This window comes from Pteropus medius, unplaced genomic scaffold (genome assembly GCF_902729225.1).
Source record: "Pteropus medius unplaced genomic scaffold, Ma_sr-lr_union100, whole genome shotgun sequence".
NCBI classification, from domain to species: Eukaryota; Metazoa; Chordata; class Mammalia; order Chiroptera; family Pteropodidae; genus Pteropus; species Pteropus medius.
In genome coordinates this window covers 14170868-14184965 of record NW_024349225.1, presented here as the reverse complement: position 1 = coordinate 14184965, position 14098 = coordinate 14170868, and the positions used below count along the sequence as shown (strand labels likewise).

At 44.5% G+C, this 14098-nt stretch overlaps 1 protein-coding gene across 5 annotated transcripts in view; it reads right to left on the bottom strand.

Annotated features, from left to right (window-relative positions):
• The window catches only part of NME7 (NME/NM23 family member 7), a 102311-nt gene that overhangs the window by 25428 nt on the left and 62785 nt on the right, over positions 1-14098 (bottom strand). The window lies entirely within an intron of this gene.

The following is a 14098-nucleotide window of genomic DNA, read 5'->3' as shown; positions in this document are numbered from 1 at the left end:
TTATTCATGAAACACACGTATACTCTGATGACACCGATTTTTCCTGGAAATAGCCTGAATGTATGAAAACTTTGAGGAAAATCTTCAGTTCACTCTTAAGGCGTTTTCTGTGGCCCAACATAAAGTCCGCTGTGGTCTACATTAGGGGGCAATAATAACTAGATCTCCTTTACCAGATTATGAGAATCACATAAAACATGATCCCAGTTCATAACTGTGAAAGGCTCACATTTTATAGACAACAGGTCTTAACAACTCGATTTGAAATAAACCAGTTTGACGGCATTAATTTTTAAAGGTTTTTTTAATGTTACAGTTGTATCAACTTAGTATTAGCTCACACTGAGGGGAAAAATGGTTACAAATAACCCATAAAATTGGGGGTAAAAAAACAAGAGGTTAAAAAATTAAAGATATGGGAATATTAATGACCTACTCAGTTTTTTTGTTTAAAGTAAAAAATGTTCAAAAACCCTATTCTAATTCTGAAATATGTATACAAAAGGTATTTGATATATATGCATATTTAAAAAATAATAAAACAAATACCTGTGTACCCACTATTAAGCTGAATTAAAGTCTTACAATAACTTTAAAGGCCCCTGTGTACTACATCCTATTTTGTCCCATCCATTTCTACCCAGGAGCAACCGCTGATATAAATTTCACTTGAAGATTTCCTTGTTTAGTTTTAAAAACATGGTTTTTTCAGATCCATCCAAATTAACGTGTATGCTGCCATTTGTTGTTGTTATTTCTGTGCAGACCCCAGTGTGCGCTGGGCCAGACTGCGTCCACCTCCTGTTGATGAACATCTGAACTTTTACCTAATTCCTTCTCTGTCTCACTTTCACACATACACACAGACACACAAGCGTGCATGCACACACGCAATCACAGACGATTCTGCATTCTTGGTGTACACGTTTAAGAGTTTTTCTGGAATCTTACGGCTCGTACATATTCAGTTTTACTAAGTAATGCCAAACCATTTTCTTAAGGTTGTAACAATTTGCCCTCGACCATGGGTGCCCAAGAACACCCCGCATCCCCATGAAAGCCAGCATTCGATGCTGGCTGACTTCGTAGTGCTGGCATTCTGGTGGGTGTGAAATGGGGCCTCAGTCCACATTTCCCTGATTGCTAAAGAGGCTGAGTGAGTCTTTCCATATATATCCTCTCCTGTAAAAGGCCTGCTCCTGCCTTTTCTTGATTTTTCTATTGGGTTATTATTTTTATTGTTATTCTTAATATAGTCTACTTTTCCTCAGTTATATATGATGCCGATATCTTTTTTCAGTATGTAGCTTATCTCTGAGTTTTCTTTACTGTTTTTTGTGAACGAAGCTTCATCTGTATCTGCAGCTGCCCCCAGCGCCGGCATCACCGCCTCAGCTCCACCTCAGATTGTCAGGCATTAGATTCTCATGGGAGCACCGGACCCTGGTGCCAACAAGGTTGGGGACCACTGGCCTATTAGACATCGAAATGGAGTTGTCAAATGCATGGTTGGTCACGAGTCTAGAGCACAGAGGAGGCCTCCACACTGTAGACAGCAATGTGGGAGTCACTGGCATGTGTCTGGATTTTCAACCTTTCTCTAAGAGCTTCTTACCTGCATCCTATAAAAATGCTTCTGTCTGCCTATCATTAAAAAATAAAAAAACTGTAACTATTGCCCTAGCTCGTCCCCATCTTCTTCGAAGTCTTAATAATCTCCCTGTCCATTTACTCTTTAAACTTTTGCCCCACAACAGTCCCAAAACTGCCTTGACAAAGGACACCAATAACCTGACCGGTCACAGGTTCTCTCCATTTGTGGCCTTTCTCCTGCCCAGGGTCCCTCTGTGCTCCCCCAGGGCCACTTTGTCCACTGTGATGTCTCCTCAGATGACTCCTCAATCCCTAAGTGCAGCCCCGTTTCTTTCCTGAGTCCTAAACTAGAATACACAACTGCCGAACCACCGGGTCACCCCACGGGGCTCTCAGACCCAACTCGTCCCAAACCGACCTCATTACTTCCCCCACGACAACGCCTCCTCCCCAACACCGTCTCTGTGTGAACGCCACTGCCGCTCGACCAAGGTGGCTAGGCCCGAAGTCTGGGGGTCACCCCCCAACCACTCTCTCTCAGTGCCCTTTCCTTACTTCCCAAGTCTCCCCGATTGCCACAGCTCGTCCCTTCACCTTGTTTAGACCAGAGCGGGCTCCTAACAGGCTAGCTCGCCTCTACCATCAGAATCGTATTCCGTTTGTTTACATTTCTGTCTCACTCCTATAACCGCAAATTCCATAAGGACAAGGATTATGACCTTCGTATATCCTACAGAGGATGTTCATGAAAGACTCACTGAGTAACAGTAATAATGATTTTGTGCCAAGAGTGAATAAATGAATGAAATTACTAACATGCCCAAATTTATACACTTCATTAACCTAGTTAATGATAGGGTAGAGACAGTCCAGATCCCTCTGGCTATATTACACTCTTCAGATGTGCCTATTTTAAGGAATCCCGAAGCAAATTCTTTTGAAATGCAAGCAATCATCACTTAATTTATCTATTTTTTAAGTCAGTGGTTTTACATATCAGATTTTCCCAAACGGGGGCACACCTGTCTGAGAATGGAATCAAGGACTCAAAGCACTAATCTCAGAGCTCTGAAAATGACTTGCTCCGTGACCTTGACTGAGGACAACATTACTGTTTCATCGGACATAAAACACCACGTGGAGAAACTCAAACGAGATGCGAGCAACCCACCAGAGTGGCAAGCTTATAACCGACTTTTCCAGCAGGGATTTGAAGACACGCCTAAACTCCTTGAAGAACTATCAAATCTGGTGAGTATCAGTAACGTGGAAAAGACCAATTCACTCTAAACATTAGTGGTCACATGATAGTAAATGATCTTGCATTCTATTTGTTGAACTTCTCTATTATCTATTTTTAAAATATATACCCAATTCCTCTGTAATGCAATAACTCCCATTCTTATATGATCTTGAGGCAAGTCCCTCATTTATAGAGGAAAAAATAAACTGTGCACAAGAGTTGCAATGACAAGCATATTGTCATGGTTACATAAACATTTAAAAGCATTCGTTTGTGCACAGGACATACTGAATTAAGTCAGAGTCCCTCACTGCCTAGATACACAGATTAAAGCTGCTGCCTTCAGAAATATCACATTTTCCTTCCCCAAGTCTTTATTGTAAACAGATAGTGTTTTCTCGTCTTTAGTCTTTGTAACAGCTTGTTTAAAAAAGAAAAACTATTCTTCAGGAGTTACATTCTAAAGGTAACTTATCCTCCCCCGAGACTCATTTTCTCTCCCTAACAGAATTGCAAACTATGACTTTCGTCTTGAAACGACACGTACGTTGCTGAAAAAGGGTCCCTCTCCCTCAGCTGTCCTCTCCCAGACGGCCAGAGCTACGCTCGCCCTCCCCAAAACCACGTCCAGAGCGTGTTACAGATGCTCGTTTTCTCACACATTATTGAAATGAAGCGATTTCTTAAAAGCAAATGATAATTCTGAACTTCGACTAAGTCTGTTCAGTTGAGTATTTTGGGAACTCACAGAAAAAGTCATTTCAAACCTGGCATTCAATAGTAATTGGAATGAGTGCCAGCCACCCGCAACCCCAGTCTTCGGCAAGGACCTCGAACTCACGTCCCGAGACAGTGACCCCCCCGCCCCAACCCCATTTCCCGCACTCATTGGATCATTACACTGCATGTTTTCATAAACTGCCTTAAATTTTTACTGGAAAACTGAATTTAAAATAAATGAACATACTAATGGCAGTGTTGTAAGCATTTAAAAAATGTATATGGTTAACTTATACAATTATATATATCACATCAATAGGTATTTTAACTATTATAATAACATGTAACTACAGGCCCTTTTTATGGCAGGCATTCTTAAACAATGAATGTTCAAGAATCACAAAATTGCCAGTTCATGTGCTAAATACCTCACATTGTGAAAGGTTTATTTACTTTGATAAAACTACTTAATCTCATAAAAGAGATGGCCGTTTGCTTTATCTAATAAGCCATATCAAAAGAGGTCCCTATATTTAAATAATTGCTGCAAGACACGGGTTCACGTAATTCAGCCACTTTCAAAATATAATCATTTATATATTTGATTCTGCTTTTCAAACATGATTAAAAAGCTAGTTTTTAAAATGCGACTAATTAACAGACTGCCCAAATTTATTACAATTCCTAAATTATGAGTTAATGTTATAATTAAGTGCTTTCAGGAAGACCACGCCTGTACTTTCTGCAGAGGAGCGATGGCCAGGTTCGTTATCTCACGTCATCCATCAAAAATCAACGTGCAAAGGTGAGAGGGTGGCGCTTGTCTGCGGGGTCACATGTGAGGGCCCCCAAAGTCCCTTTCTTTGGCTTTGCAAGGGCTAGGACTGTCTCACTGAGATATAAATAAAACGTCTTATTGTCAACGTCCCGAGAACTCGGTGGCTCGGCAGGTACTATTCACGTCAGCTGTAACCGATCCGGGGCTCGAACCTGGCACTGGGAAGGTGGCAGGCTCTCTCATGTCCACGCACGGTAATTTCCCAGGGTCTCGAGAAGGTTTAAACATATCTTCCTTCCATTTCGACACAAAGCCCGCTGTCTTTAAGCAATACCACTAGGGGCGGACATTTGAAACTGACAAGCAGTACACGCGCGTGCGGGACATCAGGGCCTGGCACATGCTGCTGCGGCCTCTTGGGATTTTAAAAGGCTAGTGGCTCCGGAGGGCAGCTGCGCCCATCTCGCCAGGGCGGAAATTCCAGACCCTCCTCCTGACCGTGATGGAGACGGGTCTGATTGGAATGTGACTTTGTTTTAAGGCAGAGCAAACGATCATCTCTGCGAATAAGAAGAAAGAGAAAAGGGACAAAAAGGTGAAGTGTAAACCTGAGAAATACGAAAGGAAACAGTCTCGTTTGGCAGAAAACAGTTAATGCAGCCAAAGAGAGAGAAAAGAATCCCTACGGAGGAATATGCGTATTTTTTAAATAAAAAGGGGAATGCGCAAGAGGGAAACCAGGCACTGAAAGGAAAAACGTTTTGTGAGGGTCACGCAGATAAATGTGCTGGGCCGTGGAGAGGCGGAGGGCGCCGACGAAGGGAACGCGGGAGCGGAGACAGCCAAACGCCAAAATTACACGGGGCGGGCGGGGAAGGGGAGGGGGAGAGACGAGAAACGCTCCACTGCGGAGGAAAGAAGGCAGGTATCAGACGTCGCAGGCCCTCGCGGAATGAAGGGCGAGGGGAGAGCAGCTGGGGCGGCAGTCGCGAGGGAGACGCGGTGCTTGGCCATGACGGAGGACGCTCAGGCTGGAGGACGAGCGAAGCCAAAATCCTTGCAGGGAAAACAAAATCCGGATCCGAGGAGGGGGGTCAGGAACAGCACCAACCCCCAAAGATCCGAGTATCTCCCAGAAAGTTCAGACTCCATCGGTGACACTTTGACGGATGGTTAAGTGAACCGGAACGGCTTACGGCCAATGTTTTGAGGCTGGTGTCCAGAATGACACGGTGGGGACATCCACAGACACAGGGATCGGTGGATGCCTACAGCTGAGGGGTAGGAGGACAGTGGGGCCCGTTTTAATCTGGGGGCGCGTATTTCTGAGGTGATGATCTAAAATACTGTGGCAATGGTTGCACACGTGTGGATATCTAAAATAAAACATGAATTTTACATTGACAAGTGGGTGGATCGTACTGATATGTGGCTTCCATCTCAAAAGTGCTGTTTAAAAAATCAAACGTATCTAACCTACTCCGTTTTAACAAACTCAGCACAAACATTTTCTTTCTATTCTCCCCTCGCCCTTTTTTTTAACCTCTCTGAAAAAAATTAGTTTAACAGACAGCCTAGCCTATCTAGGTAATAATAAAACAAAAAAAGATGTAATTCATTGACTTTGTTTTGATTATATAAAATATGACATATAATAATACTTAAAAATGTCTAAAGCTAAATACTTAAAGCTAAATATGTATTATTTCAGCTCTTAATTTCTCAAAAACGGAGCCGCGGCACCCTTTAAACCTTGGCCAGTATCAGATCGCATGGGTGCAGAATGCCACTAAGTTGTGACAATCGTAATAATCTCTATTATACCAACGACCATAATAATGCTAGTTAATAGCTAATAGCTATTAAGTGGTTGCTACGTGCTCGAGAGTTAACAGGAATAATCTCATTTATTCTTTATAATAATCCCATGAGGTAGATATCATTATTATCCCAATTTCCCAGATGAAGAAATTAAGATTTCGAGAGCTTATCGACCTGGACAGAGAGCAAAGCCACCAGTGGTGTAGGTGAGATCTGAACTCAGGTAACAGGACCCGAGGTCTTGGCCACCTCGACAGACTTCTTGGATCACACTGTGCACACACATAAAAATCAAGGACCACACTCCCCAGAGCTGCAAATTTTAAAACTGTAAGTTATACCTCCAAAGTATGCAAAGGTAAAAGGAAAAGGTATAATTCACCAAAAGTTCAGCAAAAAGTCAGAATTTAACAGTTGGCAGAAACGGCACAAATCACTGAGTCGCATGAGCATTCATGGAGGTGACAAAACCGAGCGCGTGGAGGCGTCTGCGTAGCCCTGGTGGAATGGAAGAAGCCTCAGTGAGCACGACTTTCTCGCAGTTACGACCGAGGCGGAGCTCACGCGTTCATTCATTCACTCAGTCACTCATTCACTCAGTCATCTTCCGTTTGTCGACAACGACGTCCGAAATGTCAGCCACGTGCCATGTTCTGCGCCGGGCTACAGACTCTAGAAAGCCCGAGAGGAACATGACCATCAGGTCCTCAGGGGCCTCGCAGTCTGGGGGAGGAGGCTAAGCAGTACGTGTAACCAGCGACGACAAGATAATGTGATAAGGAACTCGGGACGTGGCAGGAGTTCCGAGTCTGCTGGAAAGGTCAGGGAAGGCTTCGCCAAGAAAACCACTAAGGCCAGAGGCAAACCGCCCTCCTCAGGAGGAGGTTAGGGACTCTGGCGCGGCGTGGGCAGGAGCCGCACGTCATTTAGAACCGCTCGGGGCGCAGCCGGCGAGCCAGAGACTGTCTTAAGCCTGTCGTTTTCCTTCCGACACTCCGGACTGGGGCGACCAAACAATGCAGAGCCCAGACCCCCGCACCTTCCCTGTCGGCATTCCTACTCCAGGCCGGTCACCCCAGGGCCGGGTACCAGACAATGCAGGACAGCTCCCCCACACCCCAGAACCCGATGATGTTAGAACCCGCCGGGCCTGTCCCCCTGCCCCCGGCCCGTCCCTGGCGCTTCCCCGCGTGGCCCCGTCGGCGTGCCCTGCCCCTTCCTCCTGAAAACTGTAACTACCTCTTCGATGGCAAGACCCCTGCGGGCCTCACCTGGAGACTGCTGACACCCACACCGTACGACAGACGCAGGAAGCGCTGCCCCGCGGGGAGGAAGGGCGAGGTCACGGGGGCCTCCGACCCCGCAGCACACGCTGCCAGCAAGACCGGCCTTCAGCGGCGGCATGGCCCGCCAGGCTCCCACCGAAAACCTACTCAGGTGCAGGAAGTGGCGGGCGGCGGTTCTGAGGGTAAGGAGGCCACTTAAAAGGTTGCCGTATGAGATAGGAAGCGACGCAAGTCTCGATTTTCTTTTTTCTGCATGTCGGTCCTGTGTCCCTCTCTCCAAAGGCCTCCACGTCACTCGGGGGAAAGCCAGAGTCACTGCAGCTCATACAGAGCTCACGCGGCCTCCCGCCGCCCCACCAACTTGACCTCGCCTCCTGCTGCTCTGCCCTTGGTCGCTCTGCTCCAGCCACGCTCCAGCCACCGTCCCGTACACGGGGCACCCCGCGGCTTTGGCGCCTGCAGCTCCCTCTGCCCCCACTGCTCAGTGCCAATACCCTCAGCACCTAGGAGTCCGCATCCAAACTCACAAGGCCACATTGTAGTGACTGCACAGTCACTTCCTCCCCTCACACGGAACTTCCCCTGGCTCAGGGAAGATGGGTCCTTCATCTTTTCATTGCCAATGCCTAAGAGTACTAGGCACCTGGAAGGTTTGTAAATGTTTGGCTGGCTGGATTGACTGGTCGAGTGAGTGAATAAATCAGAGAAGAAAAGAGATGCTTTCAGCCGAGGTGACTGCGTGTCACCTCTGCACCGCGTAAGGAACCTTCCGAAGCCTGATGCAGCGAGGTTGACGGCGGAAACGGAAAACGAAGGAAAAACGGTTGTGAGCGGTGAACTCGTCGGTGGCAGTCTGTGCATGTGGTCGTTTCAACTAAAGCAACAGTGGAATCTTCTCACCGAAGAGGAAGGGGGCACCTTTCTATTCCAGTCCTTTCTGCAGCTTTGGAACTGGGGTGCCTCTGCCATTAATGATCCAATCAGCGTTTCATTTGCATTCTGTGCGAGAGTAGATGTGACATCTCAGTAACTGTCACAATCTCTAGCGGTAAATTATGGTAATTAATAGGAAGGCTTAAAGGTCAAACCTGGGAGCAACCCCAAACAGTCTCCAGCTGTAACCTTGAACGGCCTGGATCACATTTACAGGAGATGACAAAGCAGTAAGAACATATCCATAAGGTTACAGGTTTAGGAAAAAATATTATTAGTTGGATTTCAATCCTATGAGATTTGGAAGAGTGTTTTTTCATAGACCATCTGTTTTAGGATCCTAATCAACTAATTCCACCCACGTCCTAATCCCCAAAGCAGAACTCACAGGAAAGCAACATCTGCTGGTTACGGCGGGATGACACATAGCATTTTTGTTTGTACAAAACTCCAGTTTAAAAAACTCTTCGAAATTAAAATTAACATCGAAGGGGCTGCACAGAGCCCACTACTGCCAGACTGCTTCCATGGAGAACAAACAAAGCAGACACACTCGAGAACTTGCGCATCGGAGACGAGGGTTCCGCGTTTACTAAAAGCTGATGGGCGCTTTTAAGACAACGTTTTTTCCGCTTCTAGCTCCTGCTTCTGAGCTGTTTACAGAAACCCGCAATTTAAATCAACAGCTCAGGAAGACAGTGCGATGATGAGCACAGTGAACACGGCTTTGGGGTTTTAACTCTTTCTGTATTTCTTCCAAACTATCATAGTCCCTTTCGTCACAAATGTGCTCACCTGTAGTAGACTACCTGGCTGCTCAGAGCCACACCCAAACCGCCAAGTTCCGCAAGCTCTCCTTCCAAAATGCATCCTCAAACCTTCCACTGCCACCACCCAATAATGATCATAGGCTCAGGCTTTCGTCGTTGCTGGTCGGAATTACTTTGCTGTTCCAACCAATTTTGCACACAGTGGTCACGGTGACCTTCTAAACACAGATCTAAGCCGATCGATGCCCCACGACGCTTTCCCATGGAACTGCCCGCTGCCTTTGCATAGCACACGCGGGCCACGTGGCCTTCGGAACCTGACTATCTCTTCAGTCACGTTGCCTGAAGCGAGAGCCAACCTGGACTCCTCTGGATCCCAAGAACGTGCTGGGTTCTCTCCTGGTCTGGGGCCGCCACACAGGGCTGGTCTCTACCCTGCAGATCTGAGAGTCCATGACGGTCCCTCAGGAATCCCTCCGCCTCGCAAAGCCCTTGCACGGAGGTCACACCGTGAGCACTGACCACAGCCGTAACCCGTACACACTCACACGATCGCTTGTTCGATGACCGTCGGACTTCCGATCCCACGTGGACAGAGCTAACGTCTCGTCCACCATGCCATGCTCGATATCCACAGAGTGTTCAATAATTTCAGTTGAATATAACGAGGTTAATCCCAATCCAACAATAATGGAGGTAAAAGGGTAAAAAAATCTCTTAAAATGAAATTTATTTCTATACCTCAGTCTAACCACAGTGAACCTCTGGAAAGGAGACTTCTCTGTATTCTCCACGATACTAGAAAAAATACATAAACCATATATAATTATACAACTATGTCCACAATGTATATCTTCATTCTGGAAATGAAGGCCCAACCCAGAGAGCGTCCTAGTGTTTGGTTTCTAAGTGGGTGACAGTCGACACCAACGTGACAAAATAATTCTACGTGAGCAGCTCTGTCCCCTGGGGACTGGCATGTTGGTACGCCTCTGAAGAAAATTGTTCTAACTCTGTTGCTCAGATATCTTCAGAGGTAGTTTTAGATCCTCGAGAGACATATTATTTTTCTTCCTTTAGAGAGTTAATAAGTACTGGCTTTTTAATTGTATAGCCTGATAAAATTGTCAAAGACCCAAATTATTGTTTAAACCAGCTATAATTTGTGTGTATGTGTGTGAAAGAACAGCCCTTCACAGTGATAATTTCATATTTGTCTAAAATCAGATGTCTCTCCCTTTTTTATTAATATGTAATTGACATATAACATTATATTAGTTTCAGGTATACAACATGATTCAGCATATGTCTATATTGCAAAATGATCACCACTGGAAGTCAACATCCCCTGCCACAGAGTTAGAATATTTTTCTTGTGATGAGAACTTTTAAGTACTCTCTTAGCAACTTTCAGAGGTTCGACGGTATTATTAATTGCAGTCACCATGCTGTACGTTCTACCTCCAGGTCCTATTTTATAACTAACAGTTCGCATCTGACGGCCTTCACCCGCCCACCGACTCGCTAACCCCTGCCTCCGGCAACCAACCACTAGTCTGTTCCCTGGATCTATGAAGTTGTTTGGGTTTTTTTTTAGATTTCACATGTGAGATAATATAACATTTGTCTTTCTGTTTGACTTAATTCACTTAGTATGATTCCCTCAAGGTCCATTCATGTTGTCACAAAAAAGGCAAGATCTCATTCTTTTTTATGACTGAATAATAAGTGGCTACGCCAATTTACACCCCCGCTAACGGTGCACGAGGGCTCCCTTTTCTCCACATCCTCGCCAAAGCGTGTCATTTCTTGTCTTTTTGAGAAGTCATTCTAACAGGTGTGAGATGACATCTCATTATGGTTTTGATTTGCGTTTCCCTGTTTCCCTGACGACTAGTGATGTTGAGCATTTTTTCATATACCTGTTGGCCACCTGTACGTCTTCTTTGGAAAAATGTCTATTCAGATCCTCTGCCCATTTTTAAGTCAATTTTTTTTTTTTTTGGATATTGAGTTATATAGTCCTTTATATATTTTAAATATTATTATCTAAAAATAGTTAATATCTCACACACACACACACACACACACACACACACTGTCAGAATACAAGAGCACATTCTAAATACAATTGCCAAAACCAGAACTGTATGTCAAAACAATGACAGACTTTCTCGGTTACGTCGTAAGCACAAATAAAATGAGAGAAAAAGAGGAGGATGGAAGAAGAGAAGAGAGTCCATGACCACAGGGCACTGCGACAGCCCTCCAGAGTCATGCACTGTCACCAGCGAAGCTGCACAGACAGCTGTTCTCCCCGTGTTCCTGCGAGTCCCCCTGCCTCACCGGGGCTCCCCTCTGAACCCCTCTATCTCGGACTCCCACTCCGGCCTTTTTACTGTTTCTTGTCTAGATCGTAAGTTCTTTGAGATCAAAGACTATATCTCAGGCTTTCCTTTTTTGTCTTTAAACACCACCGTTTCTCATAGTATAATGTACTGAAAGACCGTATGGGAGGATGCAATTACTGTATGTGATGGGTTACATGATGCACAAATGTTTTTAAAAATCTGGATATATAAAAAACAACTTTTGGAAAAGACTTAAGCATAAACACTATTCGTATTTGTATAAAAATGGTGTTTGAGCAGTTTTATGGGGAAAACATTTTGTTTTACGTCATATTTAGGAGTTCAAGTGAGAGGGTGTAAAGTTCCTTTTGTCTTTAATCCAATTTTTAAATGTTTTCTTGGGTTTTGGCCATCGATCCATAATGTAAGTAATTATGACTTATGTAATATGAGGGAAACACTATCGTTTATTTTGTGGCTTTTGAGTCGATAGAGCTAAATCACTCAGAAAAAGATTACACAATGCCTAGTTTTAAAACTTGATGAAGAAAAAAGTACTTCTGTATCTACTTCTCAAAAGTCATTTGATTTGTACCTATTTTATGCCCTGGTAATATTGCGACAGGGTCTCACAGACACGTAACAAGACGGGAGCAACAATAAAAAGGTCTGAATCCCCGTTTTGATACTTAACCAAAAAAAGTGTTGGGGGGTGGTAATATTTTCACTTTAAGTTATTTGAAAAACCTACACATTACCAGAAAAGGATATGTAAAGTTCAAAAGATCTTACTCGAAAATTTGAATTACATCTCCTGCCTTTTCAGGAAAATATTGCTGTTGAACCAGTATTATTATATTTGAATAAAGCTTTGTTTTAATTGTCATGGAAAAATATTATAAAACATTGTTTTATCCAATTGTGTAACGTCAACTGCTTCTCCATTACTCTCTCACTAGGTCACATTGTTTCGTCTTCTCACAATCGGAGATGGAGTTATTACCTTTGACATGCTTTGGGGCTGAGCATTATTTAACACCAAATCAAAAGAAATCCAAGATAAATAGTTATTCTGAAATGTAGAATTTTCTAGTATGTATTTCGTACTTTTTCAAGCTATTTGTATTAAACCCTTTAAAGCTATCTACTCTTCAAGAAAAATTATTTTCTTTAGCCAGAATATTTTATTAGGCAGGCACTGCTAATTATTTTTTACATTTATTTTTCTTTTAGAAACGTTATCCTAGCTCATTATTTTAAAAAAATGTAGAAAATACAGTCGATCCTCATCATTCACGGGTTCCATTTTTGCAAAGTCGTTTACTCACTAGAAGTTGCGTGCCAGCCCCAAATCGACACTGGCAGCGTTTTCGCTCACGCGTGGGCAGGCACGGGGCAGCAGCAACGTGAGCCGCTGTCACGAGAATCCCGGCTGAGGCTGACGTTTTGGCCCTGATACGATGAGCCACGTGCGCTCTGCCGGCTCCTATGGCCACGTTCCCCACACCTGTGTGCGTCTGGTGTCGCTTCACTGTGTAACGTGTCCCCGTGCATCGCGCCCGAGGGCTGTCTCGTGCTCCTCAGCGTGTGGAGCCGGCGCTGTGCCTCGGGGACGAGATGCGTGTACAGCGCATGCACCATCCAAGCACGAGTGACAGTGCTGCTGGCTGTGGGGTCAATGTCACCGAATCAACGGCCCGTGTTAAACACGGTGTCTGCAAACAGCGACACACGTAAAACAAGGTTACGTGCTGCGCATCTGAAAAACAGGCTCTGGCCAGAGGCTCCGGGAACCCTGACCCTGTGTGGCCCCTTCGAGCAACATCTCAGTCTTCTGTAGTCCACTGTTCGTGGTGACTTCACGGAACGTGACTACTGTGAAGGACAAGGCTCAACTGTCTGAGAGTGACCACATCTCACGCACGGGACTGCAGCCGACAGGGCCTTCTCTGCCGTGTGGCTGCCAACGCCGGGTGTGTCTGTCTTTTTAAGTTCTGCCCATCTCTCTGATTTCAGAAAATTATATCATTGTTTTAATATGCATTTCCCTAATTAATAAGTCTAAATAAGCATATGTTATGTGAAATAGGCATCTTTTCTGGGAATTGTTCCGTTTTTTTCTTCTTCCTCTTTTCTGTCTTCCTCAAGTACAAATGATAACCAACTAATCTTTAACTGTGTCATATGTTAAAAGGAAGAGAATGGACTTTCCCTGCTCTGTGGCTGCTTGTCCGAAGAGGCCCGGGTGACTGTGCAGCCTGGCCGAGTGACACGGTCTGGCCAGACAGAGATCCACGTTATTTCAGTCACTCACCAACGCGAATTGTCTCATAAAAATGGCAAAACCTTCTCGAAAGAAAACATATACACACACATATCAGTGTTCTTCACACATGTCAAAGGATAATGAATACCTTAGAGAATTTCTATCAGAGAGCTTTAAAAACTTACTTACCTAGACAATGTAGCAAGAAGAAACAAAAACAGGAATGCCACAGTAAATATTTCTGCCCATTCTGTATTGTGAAAAAATTCACTTTTTCTTAAAAGTGTTATATAAAAATAAATTATGTAAAATGCTACTTTGAATAAAATTTTTTGTC